This window comes from Hordeum vulgare, chromosome 2H (genome assembly GCF_904849725.1).
Source record: "Hordeum vulgare subsp. vulgare chromosome 2H, MorexV3_pseudomolecules_assembly, whole genome shotgun sequence".
In the NCBI taxonomy this organism is placed as follows: domain Eukaryota; kingdom Viridiplantae; phylum Streptophyta; class Magnoliopsida; order Poales; family Poaceae; genus Hordeum; species Hordeum vulgare.
Window position 1 is genome coordinate 14,163,966 of NC_058519.1, and position 27,238 is coordinate 14,191,203.

General features: G+C 42.7%; 1 pseudogene; it reads right to left on the bottom strand.

The window, feature by feature from the left end:
- Positions 1 to 6,703: 6,703 nt before the first annotated feature.
- LOC123429190 lies at positions 6,704 to 24,047 on the bottom strand (annotated as a pseudogene).
- Between the last annotated feature and the right edge of the window lie 3,191 nt (positions 24,048 to 27,238).

Consider the following 27,238-nt stretch of genomic DNA (forward strand, 5'->3'; position numbering starts at 1 on the left):
TTTGTCTATGTATCCACACATGTATCTAAGACTTTATTCAATACAATTATAGCATGGATAATAAACGATTATCTTGATACAGGAATTATAACAACAACTTATTTATCATTGCCTCTAGGGCATAATTCCAACAGTATCCCACTTACACTAGAGTCGATAATCTAGTCCTCACATAATCATGCACCCGCTGACTAAACCTCTTCCACGAGCAAAGCATGATCAACACCAGAACTGTATGGGTATTAGAGTTATTACAATGTAATTCGCATGATGATGTGAGGACTAGATTATCGACTCTAGTGCAAGTGGGATACTATTGGAATTATGCCCTAGAGGCAATGATAAATAAGTTGTTATTACAATTCCTGTATCAAGATAATTGTTTATTATCCATGCTATAATTGTATTGAATAAAGTCTTAGATACATGTGTGGATACATAGACAAAACACTGTCCCTAGCAAGCCTCTAGTTGGCTAGCCAGTTGATCAAGGATAGTCAAGGTCTTCTGACTATGTGCAAGGTGTTGTTGCTTGATAACTGGATCACATCATTGAGTGAATCATGTGATGGACTAGACCCAAACTAATGAACGTAGCATGTTGATTGTGTCATTTTGTTGCTACTGTTTTCTGCGTGTCAAGTATTTATTCCTATGACCATGAGATCATATAACTCACTGGCACCGGAGGAATGCATTGTGTGTATCAAACGTCACAACATAACCGGGTGACTATAAAGATGCTCTACAAGTATCTCCGAAGGTGTTCGTTGAGTTAGTATGGATCAAGACTGGGATTTGTCACTCCGTGTGACAGACAGGTATCTCGGGGCCCACTCGGTAATACAACATCACTCACAAGCCTTGCAAGCAATATGACTTAGTGTAAGTCACGGGATCTTGTATTACGGAACGAGTAAAGAGACTTGCCAGTAAACGAGATTGAAATAGGTATGCCGATACTGACGATCGAATCTCGGGCAAGTAACATACCGAAGGACAAAGGGAATGATATACGGGATTATATGAATCCTTGGCACTGAGGTTCAGTCGATAAGATCTTCGGAGAATATGTAGGATCCAATATCGGCATCCAGGTCCCGCTATTGGATATTGACCGAGGAGTCCCTCGGGTCATGTCTACATAGTTATCGAACCCGCTGGGTGTGCACACTTAAGGTTCGACGATGTTTTATGCGTATTTGAGTTATATGGTTGGTTACTGAATGTTGTCCGGATTCCCGGATGAGATCACAGACATCACGAGGGTTTTCGGAATGGTACGGAAATGAAGATTGTTATATAGGATGACCTCATTTGATTACCGGAAAGTTTTCGGACATTACCTGGAATGTACCGGGAGTGACGAATGGGTTCCGAATGTACACCGGGGGGAGCACACCCGGGGGAAGCCCATAGGCCTTAGGGGTGCCGCACCAGCCCATAGTGGGCTGGTGGGACAGCCCAAGAGGCCCTATGCGCAGGAGATAAAAAATCAAAGGAAAAGAAAAAAAGGGGAAGTGGGACGGAAGGGAAGGACTCCACCTTCCAATCCTAGTTGGACTAGGATTGGAGGTGGACTCCTCCACCCCTAGTTCCGCCGACCCCTTGGGGCTCTCTTGAGCCTCAAGGCAAGGCCCTCCCCCTCCCTCCTATATATACTGAGGTATTAGGGCTGATTTGAGACAACTTTGCCACGGCAACCCGACCACATACCTCCACGGTTTTTCCTCTAGATCGTATTTCTGCGGAGCTCGGGCGAAGCCCTGCTGGGATAGATCACCACCAACCTCCGGAGCGCCGTCACGCTGCCGGAGAACTCATCTACCTCTCCGTCTCTCTTGCTGGGTCAAGAAGGCCGAGATCATCGTCGAGCTGTACGTGTGCTGAATGTGGAGGTGCCGTCCGTTCGACACTAGATCGGAGCGGATCGTGGGACGGTTCGTGGGACGGTTCGTGGGGCGGATCGAGGGACGTGAGGACGTTCCACTACATCAACCGCGTTTCTTAACGCTTCCTGCTGTGCGATCTACAAGGGTACGTAGATACAAATCTCCTCTCGTAGATGGACATCACCATGATAGGTCTTCGTGCGCGTAGAATTTTTTTTGTTTCCCGTGCGACGTTCCCCAACAGTTATTTCTGTAGCATGCTATTTTTCCATGGTTATTTCCCATGCATGAGTCATTTCCGCCTGATGAGTTCATCACTTTGTGGGCTCTGTGGGGAGCACGGAAGGCGATTCATGAATTGTGTAGTCATACATTGGTGAGCTGAAAGCCATTCAAACATCAGCTCCACAATCAACTAGTTCTTCTATTTTGCGTCCAAGGTCCAAGAGAGAGAAGAAGCCATCTAGATGAAGTGGACTACTCACGAGTCATTGGAGAGGCGATGATGTTGAGGTAGCAGCCCTCCAACTCTGAAGTCCCCTCCGGCAGGGCACCGGGAAGGGTCTCCAGATGAGATCTCGCAGAAACGGAAGCTTGCGGCGGCGGAAAAGTGTTTTCGTGGATGCCCTCATTTTTCTGGATTTTTAGGGAATTTATAGGCCAAAGAGCTATGGCAGGGGAGCGTCAGGGAGGCCACAAGCCTGGTTGCCGCGGCCCCCCTGGCCGCGGCAACAGGGCTTGTTGGCTTCCTTTGGGCCCACTGCCTTGGCCCTCAAGCCTCTCGATCTTCTTCTATTCTGGAAAAATTTATTTCGGGGATTTTATTCCGTTTGGACTCCGTTCCAAAATCAGATCTGAAAAGAGTCAAAAACACAGAAAAAACAGGAACTCGCACTTGGCACTGAATTAATGAGTTAGTCCCAAAAAAGATATAAAAGGTAAACAAAACATTCAAAGTTGATAAGATAACAGCGTGAAACCATTAAAAATTATAGATACGTTTGAGATGTATCATCAACTAGTTCTTCTGTTTTGCGTCCAAGGTCCAACCGAGTGGTCAGTGGATCGCTCCTCCGGCAGGCCTAGTGAAGATCAGTGCTGACAGTGCGGTGGGGAGAGATGGACACTCTCAAGTTGTGGGGGCGGTTTGCCGAGACCAAACATGCCAATTTCTGGGAGCATGCTATTTTTCCTTGGTTATTTCCCATGCATGAGTCACTTCCGCCTGATGAGTTCATCACTTTGTGGGCTCAGTGGGGAGCACGGAAGGTGATTCATGGATTGTGTAGTCATACATTGGTGAGATGAAAGCCATTCAAACATCGGCTCCGCAATCAACTAGTTCTTCTATTTTGTGTTCAACCCAGTGGTCAGTGGATCGCTCCTCTGGCAGGCCTAGTGAAGATCAGTGCTGACAGTGCGGTCGGGAGAGATGGACACTCTCAAGAGCTGGGAGCGGTTTGCCGAGACCAAACATGCCAATTTCTGGGAGCTTCGGTCATTGTTTTCCAAAGCATCTCTGACCCTTGGATGCATGGCAATAAGGAAGGCCGTAGCTCTAGCGGATGATCTCATTTGGAAACGGTAAACTCATAGCTTTCTAGGCAAGTGCTTTCACAATTTGGTACTACTACGTATTTGTTGTACCTGATTTCTGGCAGCTCTTTTCCAACTGGGTGTGTTCCTGATTTCTGGGCTACTATTTGTTTCTATTTGGTTTTTCTTTTATTGTGAGCACGCGGGTCTGATACGTCTCCAACGTATCTATAATTTTTTATGGTTTCATGCTATTATCTTGTCAAACTTTGGATGTTTTGTATGTCTTTTATATGTTTTTTGGGACTAACTTATTAACTTAGTGCCAAGTGCCAGTTCCTATTTTTTCCGTGGTTTTGACCCTTTTCAGAGGAGGATTTTAAACGGTGTACAAACGGAATAAAACTTCCGAAAAGATTTTTTTCGGAACAGAAGATACGCACAACACTTGAGAACCAAGGCAGGGGCCAGCAGGGGACCCCACAAGCCCCCTAGGCGCAGCCAGGGGGCCCGCGCCTAGCAGGCTTGTGGGCCCCTTGTAGCTCTCCTGCCCTACCTCTTACGCCTATAAATTTAGAAAAATTCCAAAACTGCACAAGAGATCCACGAAAATACTTTTCCACCGCCGCAAGCTTGTGTCTCCGCGAGATCCCATCTGGACACGTTCTGGTGCCCTGACGGAGGGGGGATTCGGATACGGAGGGCTTCTTCATCAACACCATGACCTCTCCGATGATGCGTGAGTAGTTCACCATAGACCTTCGGGTCCATAGCTAGTAGCTAGATGGCTTCTACTCTCTCTTGGATCTTCAATACAAAGTTCTCCATGATCTTCATGGAGATCTATCCGATGTAATCTTCTTTTGCGGTGTGTTTGTCGAGATCCGATGAATTGTGGATTTATGATCAGATTATCTATGAATCTTATTTGAGTTTCTTCTGATCTCTCTTATGCATGATTTCATATCCTTGTAATTCTCTTCGAGTTGTGGGTTTTGTTTGGCCAACTTGATCTATGATTCTTGCAATGGGAGAAGTGCTTGGTTTTGGGTTCATACCGTGCGGTGACCTCACCCAGTGACAGAAGGGGTAGTGAGGCACACATCGTATTGTTGACATCAAGGGTAAAAAGATGGGGTTTTCATCATTGGTTTGAGTTTATCCCTCTACATCATGTCATCTTGCTTAAAGCGTTACTCTGTTCGTCATGAACTCAATACACTAGATGCATGCTGGATAGCGGTCGATGTGTGGAGTAATAGTAGTAGATGCAGAAAGTATCGGTCTACTTGTCTCGGGCGTGATGCCTATATGTATGATCATTGCCTTAGATATCGTCATGACCTTGCGCGGTTCTATCAATTGCTCGACAGTAATTTGTTCACCCACCGTATTATTTGCTATTTTGAGAGAAGCCTCTAGTGAACACTATGGCCCCCTGGTCTACTTCACACCATATTTTCAGCCTTACAATTTTACTTTGTTGTACTTTCCGCCTTCAGATCTCACTTTGCAATCAATCTGGAAGGGATTGACAACCCCTTTATAGCGTGGGGTGCAAGCTCTTTTGTGCTTGCGCAGGTACTCTGGACTTGGCGCGATTCTCCTACTGGATTGATACCTTGGTTCTCAAACTGAGGGAAATACTTACTGCTCCTGTGCTGCATCGCCCTTTCCTCTTCAAGGGAAAAACCAACGCAAGCTCAAGAGGCAGCAGAAGATTTCTGTTGCCGTAGCAGGGTCCAAGCTTTGGTTATCTTTCTAGTAGCTCTTTGCCAACTGAAGCTCACATCTTGTTGTTTTCTCAACAGATTTCAGCTCCTGCCTCAAAAGAAAAAAAATGATAGATGTCAGTTCGAAAGCTATATGCTGAAGAAAAGTTACAGGACGTAGGAACGTCTAATGATTTATGCCAACAAAAAATCCATACACTAAACATCTCGAACTAAAGTATTTTTTTAACACAGTACAATCAAAGTTGCTCACGCACATGAGCATCAGGCACGGCCGTGATGCACACCTACGTCATCAAGCGCCTGCTACCAGACATGGGTATCACATCAGCGCCCAGCATCGCTGACCTAATCAATTTGAGGTATATCATATTACTATACCCTACAACTTTAACTAAAACTTAATTTGTGCTATGAGGAAGAAATAGTTTTATCAAAATAGTTGCCTAAGAATAAATTCTACAAGCTGAGAAGATTTTCATGTTAAATGTTTTTTTTGGTTGATATGAATCAATTCAATGAAGAAAGTATTTAAAGAAGTCATGGTGTTTAAAGATTTGTTCTGATTTGTTGTGCCTGTGATTGTTGCATCAGCTAAAAGAGGGTTTTCAAACTTGAAATTATTGAAGAACCATTTGGCATAAACAGTGACCCAACATAGCTTAATTGGTTAGGCAATATTATGCATGAAGATGAAGGATGAGATTGACATGGAAACGATCATAAGTAGCTTTGCATCAAAGAATGTTACAAGAAAATTTTAAGATAATACGTATATGCTAATATATGAATATGGATTTTGCATGTAGTTCAATATTTATTGGTAACATTTCTATACACTTAAATTAATTACTATTGTTACCATGTTTGTATTAAGGGGCCCCGAATGTTACTTTTTCCCCAGGCCCCCAAAATCTTAGGACCGGCCCTGATGAGCATACACTCACATTTATGAACACACACATGCACATCCTACCCCTATGTGCACTTTCAAAAGACTGAGCCGACACATCATCTTAAGATTGACGAAGTCATCACACACGGCTTCGTAGTCGATGGAAACGTTTTCTTCCACTGAACGCACATCACCGGAAGGCCTGAAATAAATCCAAGGCAATGCGAGCACGAATGTCAAATCTGGAACTTGAACTATGGTGGACAGGATATCATTGTCTTCCTAATTAACCATCCAACCATAGGTTGGTTTGCCAAACTGAAGTACCTCTACAATGTACACACGTTGGGGACATACACAAATTATGCAGTTCTCACTGACTGCAACTGTTGCATGCATATGTTTTGTATGATATTATTGTACAACTCTCTGTATATATATTGCATAAGTTTATATCCATCAAACACATACATGAGTGGCTGACATGGATAAAAAAACTATATAATAGGTACACCATATGCAGTTGTCACTAAAACAAAATGCAATATGTAGTACACCTCATAGTATCCAAGAATTTATTGAAAAATACAATATTTATGTGAGATCGTCGTCTCATATGTGTTTTTTGTTTAGTAAAGGTTAATATTTCATATGTGGTTCACATAAAGTGAAGTCAAGGTCTCTTTGAGATTATATGGAAGGGTAAATGCATCTTCACGCTTGTACATAACATCCATTGTTCGGGCAAGGTCGGTTGCCTTCTCTAGAAGCACCATTGGTTGTTTTTTGTGGAGGCATTCGTGGACTATGTCCATCCATGCTTCTTCAATTATCACCTTGAGCTTCTCATTGGCTTCTCCTATCGTTATCCCATGCTCTTTTGTAGAAGTTTGCACAGTGGATTCCACATGTTGTGTTATTTGTTCACTCTACAAAAAGAAAAGAAGAAAATCATTACTAACTATAGAAGAGGTGTCATCATTTTCATGCATGAATCTCGACATATAAATGTTTTTGTATATATGGATTATGTAACTCTCCCAACTCTCTACTCATGCACGGGCAACCTCCAATGTAAAAATTAACACACATGTTGGTTCACCACCTTCTTGATCCCTCATTGCTGCCACCACTGGCGATTGCTGCAAAGACAATAAGGTAGTTGATCCCCTAGTTTTGGCTCCTAGAGAAAAGTGTCTCGTGTTCTAGCATGGGAATTTCTCAATGATGGTAGTTGAGTCGTTGCACGTTAGTCATCTAGCATAGGGCCTCGACACCTGATAAAAAGCCACAATGGTGTCTTGGTTGAGCTGCTCAATAACCACTTGTCGTGCGGATCTAGCACACCATCATTGATCTTGCATGTTCCAGACTGGGATGGTCACATCTTCTTGACTTGGGATTCTAGACGGTGTGGTGTTGGGCAAGGCACGCGGTGGGGGTGGTTTTGGCATTGGCTAGATGGTAGTTGGCTGGTGCTTAGTTGTGGATAGTTCCTACAATTGGTGAGTTATCCATGGTGGGTGTTGGCTAGATCTGACTAGGTCTCGTAGGCGATGTGTCAATACATATGTGGTTCAACGGGTTGGAGGAATGACGCATTCTGAGAGAAAGCTTCTATTCGATGTGGGTCCGTGCCGGCGAGGATGGCAAACGTAGGAGTCTTTTGTACCACACGGATGCATCGTTGGCCAATCATTATTTTCCTCCACATGACCATTACCACTTGGACTTGAGGTGATCGTGATGGCTGCTGAATTTGCAAACCCCCTCCCTAGGATTTTTAGAATGTGGTAATTTGCTAGGATCTAGACAGAAGATTTTCCCCGGCAGGGGCTAGGGCCAGTAATAGTGGCAACCGTAGACATCGCTTCCCTACTTTTAGGATCAACGAAAGAGCTCCATTCGCACCCTACTATTTGAGGTGGTTGTGTATGCTAGTAGACAAATGAAAGTTGTTAGTTGGGGGCATCATAGTGCGGGTTGAAAGTGCGTTTTATACCTAATAGTGTTTTCGTGTTGATGACAATAGGGCTAGTGAGGACTAATTTTAGTTATCAAGTTTATCTTAGGACATTGGCCTCTTGATGTCTTCTACGGACGAAGTTGATGCCCCTATTGCAAAAAGGAAAAAAGTGTCATTTTACGAGGACTCGAAGGTTTTTCAACTTTATTTGAATCATGAGTCCACCCCACTATCAAGAGGGATCTCTCAATGAGTCATGGTAGCGCTATTTTTATCTTTGGATATTATCTATCTCCACCATATATCCATCCACCAAAGTCCTCGAAGAATATCTCCAACAAATACACCATATGATGCATTTCTATGTGGTACTAAACCAAGACCGGAGCTTCCGAATTGTGTTCTTGGGCATCCAAATCCGGACCATGTTCTGGATTATGTTCCGGCAAAGCTCAGTGAACTCCAATAAATTTGATTTAGGCCATAACCTTCTACGGAACCTAGTCCGGAGTCTATACCATGTTCCGGAGTGAGTTCCTCCATAGCCTAGCTGACTCGAGTGGGTTTATGCTAAAGCGGAACTTGTCCCGGATCCTTGCTCCATTTACTCATCATCCCTCACCCAATCACTCCACTCATTTGAAGCAAAATAGAGAGGATCATACGATCTACACTTACACCAAACGGATTAACGTTCCACATTGATTTCATAAAGAATTTGTTTATCTTGGAACTTGGACTCCTAGGTGGTTGGATGATAGATTCATCTATAAGTTTCTTCGCTTGCGGTCTGCTCTAAACACATTTGTAAAGGTGTGGTGATCACCATCAAGATAAACCCAGAGGGGTTCAAGGCTCATCCGTTTGGGGTGACTCAAGGAGAACACAGTGAGCCACTTGGTGGCATTCCGGAGCCTTGGCACGAGCAGTGCTCTAATGGAGATTAGCACTTCCCCAAGTGTGAACTGGGGATATCTACGTCCCGGACTTAAAATTGGTAATTAAGCATAAAATGTGTAGTCTCCTATTGATCTTCCTCTTGTCTACTGTATCAATCCCCCTCCCCCCTCTAGTCTAATGTATCGTTCTATTCCTCAGTGTGCTTATTTCGTTGGTTATCACTATATGCCTAGTTTAGTCAGTTGCTTCCTGATGTACAGGTTTTCCACAACGTTCCTTGATTCAATCATGCGTTGTAACCTTTTCAACTTGATTTCCCTCATAAATTGTGCCAATATCTGTTTTTTTATAGTTCGTGAACAACTCAATTGTTGGACTAAGTGACTACTAGATAGCTTTAATTAGCATTGTTGTTGGTAAGGAAAGATATGTTTAAAACATCAAAAAATTAACGGAGAGAATTAGTACCTCATGTGACACCATGTCATTGCCAATGCGCCCAACAATGCATACAGATCTGATGATTTTTGGATAGGTTAAAACCCACTCAAGAACCTCTCTTGTAGTCACATCACCCAATGAAATGAATACAAAGCTTGCTATTTGCATACAAGCACTGTTGCGCACCGAAATTTGTAGATTCCCTTCAACACTAGTTGGTAGGTACTGTTCATCACACCATTTTACCTCGGCGTGTTAGCATTTGGCCATGTGGATTAACTAAACAATTTGAAAATTAAAGGTTAAACATATTTAAATGCATTCGAAATTTGTAGATTCCCTTCAACACTAGTTGGTAGGTACTGTTCATCACACCATTTTACCTCGGCGTGTTAGCATTTGGCCATGTGGATTAACTAAACAATTTGAAAATTAAAGGTTAAACATATTTAAATGCATGAAGAATGTTTGGTTTCAAGGTGCATTTATAGTTGTAGTCTATTGGGTAATAACAAAGCATAAATAATTGCCTTTTTGAAACATACTCATATTTGGATTTCCTTGTCCCACCTACGCAAGAATCTCATATCTAACACATAGATTCTCTTGTATATTACTTAGGTACAAACTCATATATTACTTTATTCACACAAAAATGTATATTACTTAATACGAAATCCTCAAATACTACTATATTTATTTATTTTGGCATACATCAAAGTTATATTATTCTTTGGCTAATTTAGTACAAACTTATAAAAACACTTACCAATTCTTTTATCATTTCGGCATTCTTATTTTTGTGACGCTTTAATTCTTCCTCGATATCATTTGTAGTGTTAAGTATGTTGATGTACAATTCTTTCAAGTTTGCTGGTAAATTTTCTGCGACTTGTTCGCTCCACCTGTAGTATAGGAAAAATGTGAGTTAATATAAAAAATTGTATGATGTTGAATCGAATGTTGCATATAAATTGCAACGATAAATATTTATATTTTAAAAAGGTTATGCAAATTCTGTGGCTGATGAAACCTAATTTATTTTAGGACCCAGACGTTTAGATGGATAGCTTGCACATCTTGTTATATGTGCAACTTTTGACAATATGTTGTTACCTTGATGCACTACATATGACCCAAAACTTAATGCGGAAAAGTTCTATAATTTAATATTGTTGAATTATGATTGTAAATTGAGATAGATGTGAAATAAATATCAGGAACTGGGGCGCCAAATGTTTTTGCAGAAAATTCTTGAGTAAAACAAAATTATTTATATATCATGAGTGTTTACAAAATTATGAGAGTCATAAATCTGTAGTTAACTCATCATCTGCAGGTTATAACAAGTATTTAATGGCGGCATGTAATAAACTCGAGTCAAGGACATTTCTAAGGGCTATGTTGGAGAGTCTTTACTGGCTTATAGGAATTCGCTATGGCAGGACGATGCGTCTCTTATCATAAGAATTCATGTCATATATTGACAACTTTGGCTTGTGTACATTGTTTGGTATAGTAAAGGCGTAGTCTCACTTGGAGGTATAATATTTCTAGCGACATTACTATAATACATAACTTTGACAGAAAATGTTAGTGATCAAGTTAATTCTGAAAGATAAATATATGTGTTCTACACAATTATTGTACATCAAGTTGGTGAAAAACAATTACTTGTAGAATGATTTTTTCTAAAGCATTTTACAATCACAAATTTTGTACGCAATCGCAATGATTTTCCTGCTATTTTTTTGCTAAAGTGATTATGGACCAAAAATACATTTTAGTGGCCTACTGAATCAACACTTATTAACTTACCAAAGAAAGCATGATTTTATTTGGTAATCAAATATGACGTGAGGCGGTTTTAAGAAAAACAGATGGAAACATCGGTAGAATTGAAAAGGAGGTGGATGGGGAGAAGCAGCAAAAGAGGCGAACGTAAGATGAAACCTTACATATTTTGTAAGTACTCTACCGTTGTTCATCCCGATCGTAGACAAAATCTGAGTTTGATCCTTGCTTGGAAGGCTATCTATAAGCTCAACACATGCAAGTCAAACATTGTTTTTCACAGAGCTGAGCATAAGGAAAAGAGTCTCCTAGCTAAAGTTGTGTCGTTCTGCTTCAGAACTACAGGGTGTGCACTATGATTATCACCTAACAGCCTCTTTGTTTGTTGGGAATCAGAATAGTGAAGAACAAAGTGGAGAGATTTCATGTATGGTAAATATTTTGGATGTCATTGTCTTTGTGGAAGGTCGATAAAGACTACCCCCAAAAAAAGAGGTGAACATACCTTTCCATGGCTATGGTGAAGATGTTGCTTTCTTCTGTGGTGCTATAGTTTTCATACAAGTCATCAAATAGCGACACAAATATGACCAGTTTTGTGAGCATTGCACGTGAATAGGAATATTGCGGCTCATAGACAACTCCAAGTATCCAGAAGTGTAGCTCCACCATTCTGTCTCGTGCAAATTTTAGATCCGTTTGTGATTTGAAGTCTTTCCACCAACTATTAGGTAATAGTCAAATATGTATTAGCGCAAGTCATACTGTGTATCTCTAATTATAATGTTCATTTTTGTATTTCAATTTTAGTTAGTCTTCTTACATGGTAAGAGCTTTTAACTCCTCGCAATAAAGTGTTTGCAAAATGTTGAAGTCAATCTTAGCAAACTCTAATATGTCTTCATCTCGTGTTGTCTTCTTCTCATACAACGGAATGTACCACCAAGTTTCCACTCTCTCGACTCTCTTGAAACTAGGTGTCTCGAGTGTACACCGGACCTCTTATGCAAACCACGGTTCTAGATGTTCTAGCATGCATTGTAAATGTCTCTTGGCAAAAATAATGGGATCATCCAACACATCTTCCCCACAAGTCCTAAGATATACCGCATTGTACAGTGCCAACAACTATTTCACATCATTGCTTGCAAAGTTTCCTCGGTTATCTATGAACTTCAGAAACACATCTGCAATTAGTATGGCATATATCATGGCTTATATGTACACAATCTAATACTTGAATTGAAATAATGTAGTTGTACGTATATGCAGGAAATTACCACCGTGGTGATAATTATACCAGGAGAGACGTGGTAGCTATGCTTCCTCAACAAGTAGAACCGCGACGCACTTATGTGGAGGTCGTCACCAAAGCCTTGTTCATCACCTTGCATGCCACGTAGTAACTCATCACCGGTCCGTTGCAGTGTGTCGACAAGCTCTAGCTTCTCACCCGCTCCTTCTTGATACTCGCCATGTCCTTCATAGCCGAATACTTCAAGAAGGAAAACTTATATCAACTTGGAAATTTGTGAGACTAGTGGGGACGGGGTCTTTAGCCCCGGTCCGTAAGGGGCTTTAGTCCCGGTTCACCAACCGGGACTGAAGGGGCGGGACTAAAGGCCTAACCTTTAGTTCCCGCCCTGTTACAAGCCGGGGCTAAAGGTGCTCCACGTGGGCGCCTCGTAGCGCCCCAGGGGCAGGACCTTTAGTCCCGGCTCGTTACACGGACCGGGACTAAAGAGTTTCAGATTTTGCTTATTTTTGGGTTTTTTTTGAATGAATTTATTTTTGGGTTTTAGGATTTTAGGGTTTAGGTGTTCGGGAGATTAACGTGATGCCTCGTTTGGTGTTCGGGAATTAGTTTTCATATAATTTAAATAGAAATAATTATGCATATATATATAAGATTAACTTATCTTACAAGTGAGCATATATATACAATTATATGGAGATCTGAATTATCGGGACTAGAGCCCGTCTATCCGATTACATGGACGAACATCAGTAATGGCCCCTAGCTACACTAAATCGTCCTTTGTCATCTATAGCTTCCGTCCTCAGAAATCCCGCAAGCTCCTCTGCAACAGCAATCGCGCGTTGCTCTGGTAGGACCTTCGTCCTCATGGCCGTGTGCTATATAAGAAGAGGAGATGAATATGAATATCAATCATGATAACAAAGAATGACGGGTAAAAATAGAGGTGTGAATGTTCAGTTCTTACGTCGAATCTGTGATCCTTGTGCTCAGAGGTAAACGTGCGAATGGTCTCGCAAATATAGTATCCGCATAGATGCGTTCCCCGTGGCTGCTGGTCACACTTTACGAGAATAGAATATATATAATCAAAATAATAATCTAGCATCATAAATGTATTGAAAATAGAAGTATATCATACTACTACTTACCTGAGCCGCTCTAAAGGTCAGCTTCTCAGGAAAGTTACCGGTAGTCACGCACTTGTACCGCTTCCAAACCCTGCCCGACAAGGATAATGATTTGCTAAGTTTTTCATAAATTGATATATCAGAAAATCATCGAAAGAGATCGATAGAGCGCAAGAATGATTGACATTAGCCTTGGAGCATGTCCTGCAGGCTTTGGAACTGTTCCAAGGGTCTCGATAATGGGTCAAAGGCATCAACTCTTCCCTTATCAATTTGAATGTCCAACAGAATCCAATGGAAGCTGCACATGTATATATATATGTGTGTGTGTTAGTAACTTATCAATTACACTTATAAGTGAATGGACACAACAGAGTAAAGACACTCACCTAAAGTTGTATGGAAACAGTATGTGGTCACAGAAATTTTGATCTGTTAGAAACCTTAGAAGGTTTTCCTCCGTCTCCTTGGGTTTATCAGTTAGCGTCACTATATGTATTTTATCTGGGTCCATAAACCCAATATTTAGGATGTTCTTACTTTTACATTCCAGAATCTTCTTTCTGCATAATAGAGTACAAGTTATATATAGACAATGAATTGAAATAACTAAACAAGTTATATGTAGACAACGAATTGAAAAACTTACAGACAATAGCAACTCATAAGCGATTTGTCGAGGGCGTCGGCATTGTACATGTGGAAGAGTTCATCAAAGTCGATATGGATTACTTCGGGGCGGCCGTAGTACTCCCGTGGGACACTCACCACGATCATCGTTCTCCCATTCTTTGATTCACTTAAGTACCATTGATGCAAGTAACGCATATTTGTTGGGAGATCATCTTTGCTGACCAAAGGCTCTCCCATGACAAACTGTGGCTTAGGGGCTACCACAGCCTTGGGTAACCTGTCGTCTTGGGAAGCCAGAATGTCTTCAACCGGGACACCCCATTGAGCCACCCAGTCCTTTGCTATTTCAAAAGCTTGCCCCTGCACAGGAGGGGGAACATTCTCGGTTAACACCTTGAGGGGTGGGATCGACTGTTTGGCCTGTTGTCCAAGCTGAGGAACGTCTGATTTTTTCTTGCTTGTAGTTGAACTTGATTTGCTCCCACTTGCACTTGCACGTGATCTGCTCTTTTTCACTTCCTTCTACAATGTGCGTGTATAGTCATCAGGCTTATGGTGTAAGTCATACTGTGATGGAAGGGTCGTGAAGTATTTTGCAAATGCTATTTGCTTCTCGGTGTATTCCGGGCGGGGCTCGGGTTCCTTCTTTTTCATCTGCGCATCATGATGTTCCTTTGCTATCCTGGCATTTTCCCCGGGGGTACGATCATAAGGTCTGATAGGAAGATTAGCATGACGTACCTTTGGGAGGGGCGACCGTTTGCGCTTTGGGGGGCTCCGTCGCGCAGGAATCGTCGGCGGAGCGTTCTTGGTGGCACGCTCCCGCTTAGTATCCGGAGCGGGCGGCGGCGGAGACGGACGACCCAAGTCCGGCGGCGGTGATCGAGATGGACTCGTGTTGTGCTGGCCGACGTCATGTGGAGGGCTTGGACGTAATGGAGGTGTAGGTGACCTGCGACGACTCGGAGGCGGTGTTGTCCTTGGGGCCGAGCCTGGAAGCTTGATGTAGTTCTTGTCCCATAGGATGACTCCACCCAGTACTTCTCTGAGTGTCCTCTCATCTTCGGGTCCAGCTATGTCGAGCTCCATATCATGAAACCCCGTCAGGATTTCATCCACCCCGACTTTAGCAAAGCCAGCTGGAATCTCACGGCCATGCCAGCGTGCATCAGGGCCAGAAGGTAAAGCTTGTCCGACGGCCACCTTCATGGATATGTTCTTGAATTTCTGATGGAGTTCACATGATGTTGACTCCTTGATTCCATCCACGGGGTAGCCGGGACCGCCCTCTATCATTCTTCGTGCATCGTCGGGCGGGGCCTCAGATTCAGCCACGCTGCTTTTCCGCTTAGATGGGGCGCCGGTAATATCAAGTGTAGGATCTTCCTGGCGCGCTACTCCTCTAAGCTCATCAATCTGCTTCTGTTGCTCGTTAATCCTGGCAAGCAACTGGTTGAACTTGTCATTCTCCTCATCCTGCTGCCGCTTCTTTGCTCTCTCTCGGCTTCTGTAAGTGTCTTGGTCTCTGGCAAACCCAAGCCACCACGGGTAAGAAGGACCGAAGCCTCGCGTTCGTCCTCCATGTTCGTCATTGCCGAGGACCAGTGTGAGCAAATCGTTCTCTCTATCTGCAGTGAACTTTCTTTTTCCCTCCTTAATTTCTTTCACTATCCTTTTCCAATTCTCCCTGGGTATCCTAAGACCGTCAGTGCAGACGAGGTCCCCTGTTTTTTCGTCGTACGAACCACCATGCGCAAGGAACCAATTTCTTGCTCTCAATTCCCACTCATCACGGAGTGGTTCAGGTACGATGCCTTTATCTAGCAGATCTTTCTCTTTCTTATCCCACTTTGGGATGGCAGTCTCATAGCCCCCTGGCCCCAGCTGGTGGTGATATTTCTTCTTGTCGGCATTTATCTTGTTCTTTTCTGATAATGCCTGGGCATCTTCTGACTCCTTGTACTCTTGAAATGCCTTCTAGTGATTCGCCTGCTTGGCTAGATACCCCTCGAATACTGGCACTTTCTTTGTCTTCAGATAGTTTTTCCATAGCTTCTTCTTCCAGCTACGGAACAGTTCGGCCATCTTTTTTAGAGTCCACTGCTTGACTTTGGCCCTCAGTTTGTCTGCGGCGTCTTCATTCTCACATTCTGGCAGGTTGAAATGTGACATGAGATTATTCAAAGATTATATTTGTACCTTTCGGCGACACAGTCACTATCGGCTGCCCCTTTGCGCTTGTTCCACTCCCGAACGCTGATCGGGACGTGATCCCTAACGAGAACTCCGCATTGCTTCTTGAATGTGTCAGCAGCATTCTTAGGAAGCTTGGGTTCGCGCGTAGGCAATATCACCTCAAAGGTGTAATGCGTCCGTGCATCCAACTTTCTAGTCGGGCCTCGTTTCGTAGCTTTGCTCGATGTGGAGGCCTAAGAGGGAGAAACATTCGTCAAATGAATGTATATGTATACAATATAGAGCTATCTCCAATATTTTTCACATATTACAAGTGATTGTCGAACTTCATATGTATACCTCGCCGGACTTTATTATTTCTTCACCGGCTTCTCCACCGGCTTCTCCATCAGTGGAGCTATCACCTTCTCATTCATTGGACCTATCTCCTGCCCCATCGGTTTCATCTTCGTGTCGCTCGACCTCCATTCCATATCCGGAGGGGTTTATATATGACGATGGAGATACAGCTGGTTCAACGTTGGGGCCGTCTTTGATTATATCTTCGAGAAGTTCTTCCTCTTCGAGGTTCCTGATATGTGGATCCATAGTTCTGCAAAAAACGAACATTTGATTAACTAATAAACTAACAAACTATATAAGAGGGGTTGGAAACTTCGAAGTGTCATTTTATATAGGAGGACCTTTAGTCCCGGGTCTTGGCTAGAACCTAAACTCTAAAATACCAGCCGGGCGGAGCCCAGTCCCGGACACTTAAGCATATACAATAGCAAAATTAAACTAGTTCTATTAATTTTCTTATTAAAAATAAACTATTAACACTTAAGCATATACAATAGCAAAATTAAACTATTAACACTTAAGCATATACAATAGCAAAATTAAGCAATAATCTAAGAAACACTATTAACACTTAAGCATATACACTATACAATAGCAAAATTAAATGACAAAAAAAAATATTTCTTCTTCTTGCAACCCTAAACTAATTTTTCCTCTTCTTCTATTTCTCCTCTTCTTCTACTTCTACTTCTCCTCTTCTTCTACTACTTCTCCTCTTCTCTTCTTCTACTTCTCCTCTCCTCCTCTTCTAATTTTTTCTCTTCTTCTACTTCTCCTCTTCTTCTATTTTTCCTCTTCTTCTCCTCTCCTCCTCTTCTTATTGTCCTTTTTCTTCTTTTATTCTCCTCCTCTTCTTATTTTCCTTTTTCGTAATTCTACATATTACTAACCCTAATAATCTAGCACAAACCTAATAACAATAGGAATTAAATGACAAAAACAATCTTTTTCTTCTTTTCTTCCCTTTTTCTTCCTTTCTTCTCCTTTTTCTTCCTTTCTTCTCCTTTTTCTTCTTTTCTTCTCCTTTTTCTTCCTTTCTTCTCCTTTTTCTTCTTTTCTTCTCCTTTTTCTTCTACTGGCCGGAGTGTTGGGGAGGAGGGGGCGGGGGGCTTGCCGGCCGGAGGTGTCGACGGCGCGCGGCGAGGAGGACGGCGGTGCACGGCGAGGAGGGCGGCGCGCGGCGAGGATGACGGCGGCGGCGAGCAGGACGACGGCGATGGCGAGGAGGATGGTAGGCGGAGGCGAGCAGGACAGCGGGCAGCCTGACGACGTCGTCGAGTTCGTCGCTGTGCCGCGCCGGGCAGGAGAACGAGATGAAGAAGAAATGGACGATTTGGGTTGGAAATTTTCTAACTCCCGCTTATACAGGTGGATCTTCAGTCCCGGTGCGTGGCTCGAACCGGGACTAAAGACCCCCTTTAGTCCCGGGTGGAGCCACGACCCGCGACTAAAGGCCCTTTTTCGGGCAGACCAGAAGGCGGGAAGCAGGGACCTTTAGTCCCGGTTCTTGCCACGCCCCGGGACTAAAGGCCCTTTTTCGGCAGACCAAAAGGCGGGAAGCAGGGGCCTTTAGTCCCGGGGTGTGGCAAGAACCGGGACTAAAGGTTAGGCTATTAGTCCCGGTTTTAGACAACAGCCGGGACTAAAGTGTTGCCTATATAAACCCTCGCCCCTGCCCACCATATCCCCTGTTTTTTGGTTGTTAAAGTGTGACCATGCCATGCTCTTGCCAGTCTAGTTCATGCACATCACGTGTTCGATGAAATGCCCGAGCCACTCTACTTAATCTTTCTCCTCTCCAAGCTCGACCTCCAAGCTCCATTTTCCTTAATATTTGTCTAGGTTTGGCCGTGCACCAACTGCACAAGTGTTTTAAAAGGTTAGCTACTTCATCCTTTCATTTGTCACTGCTAGTGTAGCTCATTTCAAATGCTCAAATTAACTTCTTAGAGTCTGCACATGCGTAGGGTGTCGTCCCGTGCCCGTCCTCACCATTGTGGATCGCCCCATGCCGATCTCGTCGCCAGCACCACCGTGGTGAGCATCTTGTTCTTATCTTCTTTTTAAAAGAAAAGAATCTTACTTGTATGATTTAGATACATACTTGTATAAATTACTCACTTTTATTATTTTTTATTATTATATAGTGCGATGGTTTTGGTATCCGCCTCCGTCGGCCCTCGTCTTGTCTATGATTCGGATGTGGTATATATTATCTTTTATAACTATTTGTTTTATTTAGTGTTTATGACAATTATGACGACCAACGTGACATATATTTTTTTAATCTAGGAGGTATATGAACCGGAAATTCCAACCACATAAAAATGCTTGTCGAGAAGTTAAATTTGGTTGAAAAAGAAAACAAATACTTGAAGAAAAAAATAAAAATAATTGAGGATAAGAATATGGAACTGGAGTTGCATGTCGCCGATGTCATCGATGATCGCAAGATGAAGATCGATGCGATGCGGTTGAAGATGGATACAATGCGCTTGAAGATGGATGAAATGCGCTTGAAGATTAGGAATATTAGAAAATATGCCATTGATAAAGAGGCTTGGTATCATTATGCTGTTGGGTCAATTGTTACCTTAGTTGCGATTTTGATCGCGTTTGTTGTTGCATTTAAATGTTTTACATAGTTGTATGTCGTTTTATGAGAGAACTTTATGTATTTATTTTTTGTAATAATAACAATTGATCACTACTGTTCTTTGGCTTTAATGTGATGATCAACTTGTATTAATTTGGTCATATGTTCTGTAATGGTTTTTTGATATATTTAATTTCATAATATGGTTTTTTTGAACTTATTTGAACACCATACTTTTTGTGTGTTCAAAATGCACCATTCAAAGGCACATCACAAAATTTCAACAATTTCTGTCTTTATTTGGTATATTTCGTGCATTTACTTTTTTTTTGAGCTAGTTGACCCTGAAATTGAAAAGCTCTACAAATGAACTCTGAAAATGTTGAAAGTTGGCATGCTATCAATATTTCACCCACATAGCATGTGTTAAAAAGTTGAGAGGGCTACGACAAAAACTGGATGCACTCGTGTATAAAACGGGCAATCTCTCTCGAAGTATCAGGGTTTCGAACGAGAACTCATCTCTTACATGGATACTATGAAAATGAAAAGTGTTTCAAATTTAGTACATTCCATACATGCATTACATAAAAGGTTTAATACATTATTACATTATTGCACCAATATTCCTATCTATTATTTATGTTTTCTTCTGGGTCGTAGCCATGGAGAATCTTCATCATTCAGTAGGATGCTTGGGTCAGTTTTCACTTTGAAGGGCGGAATTTCATGAAACTTATTATAATCTTTTGACATGTTTTTCTTGTCATCTACTCCCACGATGTTTCTTTTCCCTGAAAGAACTATGTGGCGTTTTGGCTCATCGGACGATATCTTCTTTTGCTGATTTCTTTTTCTCGTTTTTGTAGACATGTCCTTCACGTAGAAAACCTGAGCGACATCATTGGCTAGGACAAATGGTTCGTCCATGTACGCAAGATTGTTGAGATCCACTGTTGTCATGCCGTACTTTTGGTCTACAACTACCCCGCCTCCTGTCAGCTTCACCCATTTGCACCGAAACAAAGGGATCTTAAAAGTAGGTCCATAGTCAAGTTCCCATATCTCCTCTATGTACCCGTAATATGTTTCCAAACAGTGCCCATTCTCGTCTGTTGCATCAAAGCGGACAACACTATTTTGGTTGGTGCTCTTTTTATCTTGGGCAACCGTGTAAAATGTATTCCCATTTATCTCATACCCTTGGAAAGTACATATAGTCGAAGATGGTGGCCTGGCCAAACAGTACAGCTCATCTCCAATGGTGTCGCCATTCATGAGATGTGTCTTCAACCAACTGCCTAAAGTCTTCTCGTGTTCCCCTTTAATCCAAGAGTCATCCTTCCCTGGGTTTTTGGAGTGTAGAATATTCTTGTGTCTCACGATATACGGAGCCACCATGGTGGAATTGTGTAGAACTGTGTAGTATGCTTGAGAGAAAGAATGCCCGTCCATACATACTTTTGCTTTCCTTCCTAGTGTGCCTTTTCCTCTCAGCCTACCCTCATACCGAGATTCAGGAACACCAATCAGCTTAAGGTCAGGAAGAAAGTCCACACAAAACTCAATGACCTCCTCTGTTCCATAGCCCTTGGAGATGCTTCCTTCTGGCCTAGCACGGTTACGAACATATTTCTTTAAGACTCCCATGAACCTCTCGAAGGGGAACATATTGTGTAGAAACACAGGACCGAGAATTCTAATCTCTTCGACTAGGTGAACTAGGACTTGTGTCGTTATACTGAAGAAGGATGGCGGGAACAACAACTCAAAGCTGACCAGACATTGGACCACATCAATCTGTAACCCTGATAGACTTTCTCGATCTATTACCTTCTGAGAAATTGCATTGAGGAATGCACATACCTTCACAATTGCCAGGCGAACATTTTCTGGTAGAATTCCCCTCAATGCAACCGGAAGCAATTGCGTCATAAGCACGTGGCAGTCATGAGACTTTAGGTTTTGGAATTTTTTGTCTTTCATATTTACGATTCCCTTTATATTCGACGAGAAGCCAGTCGGGACCTTGATACTGAAAAGGACTTCAAAGAAGATTTCCTTCTCTTCCTTAGTAAGAGCGTAGCTGGCACGCCCTTGAAACTGCGCTGGATGCACGCCATCTCTTCCTTTATGACGTTCCTGGTCCTCCCGTGCTTCCGGTGTATCTTTTGACTTCCCATACAAGCCCAGGAAGCCTAGAATATTCACGCAGAGATTCTTCGTCAGGTGCATCACGTCGATTGCCGAGCGGACCTCATGGATTTCCCAGTAGGGTAGCTCCCAAAATATAGATTTCTTCTTCCACATGGGTACGCGCTTATCAGGGCCGTTAGGAACAGGTTGGCTGCCAGGACCCTTTCCAAAGATTACTTTTAAATCTTTGACCATATCAAATACTTCAGCACCAGTACGGATGACAGGCTTCCCCCGGGGTTCTGCCTTGCCATTGAAATGCTTGCCTTTTTTCTTTAAGGGATGCTTGGGCGGAAGAAAACGACGATTGTACGGGTACACATTTTTCCGACATTTGTCCATATATATACTTTCTGTCTGATCCAAACAGTGCGTGCATGCATTGTATCCCTTGTTTGACTGTCCTGAAATGTTACTAAGAGCAGGCCAATCATTGATGGTTACGAAAAGCAACGCTCAAAGGTCAAATTCCTCTTGCTTGTGCTCGTCCCACACACGTACACCTGGTTCGGCACACAGCTGTAAAAGTTCATCAACTAATGGCCTTAGGTACACATCAATATCATTGCCGGGTTGCTTTGGACCTTGGATAAACACTGGCATCATAATGAACTTCCGCTTCATGCACAACCAAGGAGGAAGGTTGTAGATACATAGAGTAACGGGCTAGGTGCTGTGACTGCAACTCTGCTCCCCAAAAGGATTCATGCCATCTGTACTCAGACCTAACCATAAGTTCCTTGCATCAGCTGCAAATCTCGTGAACTCTCTCTCGATTTTTCTCCACTGCCGACCATCAGCGGTGTGTCTCAACTTATCGTCTTTCATACGATCTTCCATGTGTCATCGCAACAACTTCGCATGATCTTTATTTTTGAACAGACGTTTCAACCGTGGTATTATAGGAGCATACCACATCACCTTGGCAGGAACCCTCTTCCTGGGTGGCTCGCCCTCAATATCACCAGGGTCATCTTTTCTGATCTTATACCGCAATGCAGTGCATACCGGGCATTTATCCATATTCTCGTACTTCTCACCGCGGTAGAGGATGCAGTCATTAGGGCATGCATGTATCTTCTGCACGTCTAATCCTAGAGGGCAGACAAGCTTCTTTGCTTCGTACGTGCTGGCGGGCAATTCGTGCTTTCTTGGAAGCATCTTATTCATCAGTACCAGCAACTTTTCGAATGACGAGTCAGTCACACCGGTCTCTGCCTTCCACTTCAGCAATTCCAGTGTGCTACCCAGCTTCTTCTGGCCATCTTCACAAGTTGGGTACAACAATTTGTTGTGGTCCTGTAACATCTGCTCGAACTGCAACCTCTCCTTTTCTGTGTCGCAACCTTGCCGTGCATCAGAAATGAACTGGCCAAGATCATCAGCGGGCTCATCTGGGTCCAGTTCTTCATCCTGATCTTCTTCTTCATTGTCTTCCATTGCGGTATCAGCATACTCAGGGAACATAGATCGGTAGTTGTCATCATCATTCTCTTCTTCTTCATCGTCGTCTTCCATCATAACCCCTCTTTCTCCGTGCTTGGTCCAAACATTATAGCCCGACATAAAACCGGACCGAAGCAGGTGGCTCTGAATGACTCTTGAGGAAGTGTAATCCTTCTCATTCCGACATTCAACACATGGACAAAACATATAGCCACCACCATGCTTGTTTGTATCGGCTGCATCTTGAAAAGAATGCACGCCTTCTCTGTAAGCGGTTGTGCGTCGATCACCGTACATCCATGGATGGCTCATCTGTGTTATACGACAGTATATCAAATACAATCACGATCCTAAAAAATAGTACCGCACGGTCTAAACGAGGAAATATAGTTGCTAACCTTTTAGAATAAGTAGAAATAAAGAGGAAGAGGTTTAAGCGTGGTTCAGGCATCTCATATCGTAGTTGTGTTCAGTGAACTAAAGCGGCATCGCTCTAACACACATTTCAACAAACACCTCTAGTGCATAAAAAAGTGGAGAGCTAGCACCCACCCACAATCCTCCATCCAAGAAAAATGCAAGGAAGAGGGGAGAGGGGGGTTGTGCTATATATAGGCAGAGGACTTTAGTCCCAGTTTGAGACACAAACCGGGACTAAAGGTGGCGCACATGCGGGCTGCCCACCGCGTAGCCCTTTAGTCCCGGTTTGGGACACGAACCGGGACTAAAGGCTCCTTACGGGCCGGGCCTAAAGCCTCGAGCGAGGCATTGAGAATTGGGGCGACGTGGCCGGGCCTTTAGTCCCGGCCCAGAGGCAGGCCGGGACTAAAGGGTCCCGGCCAAAGGCCCGTTTTCCACTAGTGAGCTAGCAGCTAAGAGTGCATGCTCGGGCTCAACGAGAGTATTTAAAAAAAACTGAAAACATTCATACATGAACACATGGAAAATTATATATATGCCATCAAAAATAAGTCGAAGCTTCTAAATAAACCTGTGATGGAGCGCATGGGTTGTGGTTTAGGAAGAAGTGGCCCCAGAGGCTGGGGATGTATGGTCGGGGCTTGTGCAGGCCAGCAATAAGAGGAGCAGCCATATTATGAACTCTGCACCGGTTGTGGGTTCCGATATGTTATGTGGATGGATCAGTGACGACATCGGTTTTAGATATAGGGAGTGAGAGTACTCCATATTATCGAGTTTTGTAGGTGTGAGTGGTGGCTTCGGATGGTTTGATGTATATTCTTGTTAGACCTATGTTAAATAATTAATAAAAATGGTCGTATGCATCGATTGATGCAGAGGCCGGAGGTCTGAACCTCCTTTTTTTTTTAAAAACATATGATGAACTGCTAGCCGGGGAGGGATTGCTGATGATGTGTGGATCAGTGTGGTGCTCAAGTAAGGCCTGATGCACTGCAAGAGCAGTAAGCTTGCTTTGCTTGAAGAAGTGCAGTGCTACTACCTTGCATATATTTAGAACAATTAAATCTGCTAAGCAACGGACATGTCGTGCGTCCATAGTTGTGTTGCTAGCACTTGACTATTTGACATGTGGCAAACATAGAACAGTGCCCACAGATGAACAATGTACGTAGATAAGCAGTGCATGTAAATGTTATTTTTGAAATAAGGCAAACACAATTAAAAAATATACTAATGATAATTAGTTATGCAGAAAGTATTTTCAGAAATTAAACTACAAACTTCAAGTTTAAAAGAACTGTGATTTTTTTATATCATAGACAAGCGATCCTGCTACTAGGTTTATGTATATTTACACGCTGAGATGACATCAAAAAGTCAATGCTCAAATCAGCTTCCTCTTTCCCCCCCTTTCCCTGACTAATTTACATTGAAACCATACGTGCTTATCCACATGGCCGCTGCTTTGACTAAATGTTCACGAATATTCTCTTTTTTTCTAGCTTCTGCCTCACTTCCAGTTACTTCTTTTTAAATTTTGTTAAATTTGTTTAAATTTTGTTTAGGCTATGGGAATTTAAAACATGAGGTAGTTGGCAATGCATAATAATATCGTTTCTTTTCTGCCTTCTCATAATTCTACAATAATGGGGAGCAAGTATAAATGAAATTTCATAAATGAAACAATTAAATGGGCCATGCAATTGTCAATTCCCGCCGTTCGAGTGCTTTATCATGAATCTTCCCTGGATCACAAATGTCCTAAGTTTTTATTCTGGTTCACTGTTAATTTTGTAACTTGAGTAATTGGTTCACCATTTAGGTGCTCAAAGGGTTTTCTGTCTAAGTGTGATTTTTCTGGTGAATTTTCTACGTGACCATTCCCAAGAGGTCGAGACTTTCTCGAGTGCTTCTTCTCCTTTACAACATCATTTTTTTCCTAAAAAATATTCCATCTCCGGTCTTTCTCACAAAAACCAATAGGCCGGCGCAACAAAAGCATCAACGCCCCTCTCTCCCGTCCTCTCCAACCTCTCCCTTGCTGGCCTTTGGCCCCATCCATGTGTCTGATTCAAATCCCGCCCCCACTTTTCTCTCCATGATATCCACCCTAGACCTAGGACTTGGTAATTGAAAACTCTTGGCTCTTTCCTATCCGATTAGGTCTTCTTCGTAGCAATATATCACCCATGTCATCATCCTAACTTGAGTAAGAACAATTCAAGCTGCTAAGCAACAGCGCATGTCGTCGTCCATAGTTGTGTTGCTAGCACTTGACTATTTGACATGTGGCAGACATAGACCAGTGACCACAGATGAACAATGTACGTAGATAAACAGTGTATGTAAATGTTATTTCTGAAATAAGGCAAACACAATTAAAAAATGTACGAATGATAATTACTTATGCAAAAAAGTATTTTCAGAAATTAAACTACAAACTTCAAGTTTAAAAGAACTACGATTTTTTATATCATAGACAAGCGACCCTCCTACTAGGTTTATGTATATTTTCACGCTGAGATGACATCAAAAAGTCAATGCTCAAATCAGCTTCCTCTTTTCCCCTTCACCTGACTAATTTACATTGGAACCACACGTGCTTATCCACATGGCCACTGCTTTGACTAAATGTTCACGAATATTCTCTTTTTTCTAGCTTCTGCCTCGCTTCGAGTTACTTTTTTTAAAATTTTGTTAAATTTGTTTAATTTTTGTTTAGGCTCTAGGAATTTAAAACATGAGGTAGTTGGCAATGCATAATAATATCATTTCTTTTCTCCCTTCTCATAATTCTACAATGATGGGGAGCAAGTATAAATGAAATTTCATAAATGAAACAATTAAATGGGCCATGCAACTGTCAATTCCCCGCGTTCGAGTGCTTTGTCATGAATCTTCCCTGGATCACACATGTCCTAAGTTTTTATTCTGGTTCACTGTTAATTTTGTAACTTGGGTAATTGGTTCACCATTTACGTGCTCAAAGGGTATTATGTCTAAGTGTGATTTTCTGGTGAATTTTCTATGCGACCCTTCCCAAGAGGTCGAGACTGTCTCGAGTGCTTCTTCTCCTTTACAACATCATTTTTTTCCTTAAAAAATTCCATCTCCAGTCTTCCTCACAAAAACCAGTAGGTCGGCGCAACAAAAGCATCAACGCCCCTCTCTCCCGTCCTCTCCAACCTCTCCCTTGCTGGCCTTTGGCCCCATCCATGTGTCTGACGCAAATCCCGCCCCCACTTTTCTCTCCATGATATCCACCCTAGACCTAGGACTTGGTAATTGAAAACTCTTGGCTCTTTCCTATCCGATTAGGTCTTCTTCGTAGCAATATATCACCCGGTTCGTGTGGAACCATTTGTCCCGGTTCGAGCCACGAACCGGGACCAATGGTCCTCGCTGCTGGCCCACAACCTTTAGTCCCGGTTCATGCCACAAACCGGGACAAATAACTTGCCTACATATATACCCACCGCCGCGGCAGAGCACTCCACAGTGCTCTGTTTTTGTCGAGCCGGCGAGGGGAGGGCATTTGGGTGCTCTAGTTCACCTCCTATGCACATGAGGTGTTCGATGAAATTCCCGAGCCACACTAGTTAAGCTTTATCCTCTCAAAACTCGACCTCCAAGCTCCATTTTCAACGAGACTTGTCTAGATTTAGCGGTCCGTCACGCCCCGTCCCCGCTCCATCTTCACCACCGTCGATCGCCCGCGCCAATCTCGTCGCCGGCACAACCGTGGTGAGCCTCTTGTTCTTATCTTCTTTCTGAAAGAAAAAATTTCTGACTTCAGATAGATACTTGTCTAATTTTCTTACTTATATTATTCCTTGTTATTATATAGTGCGATGGTTTTGG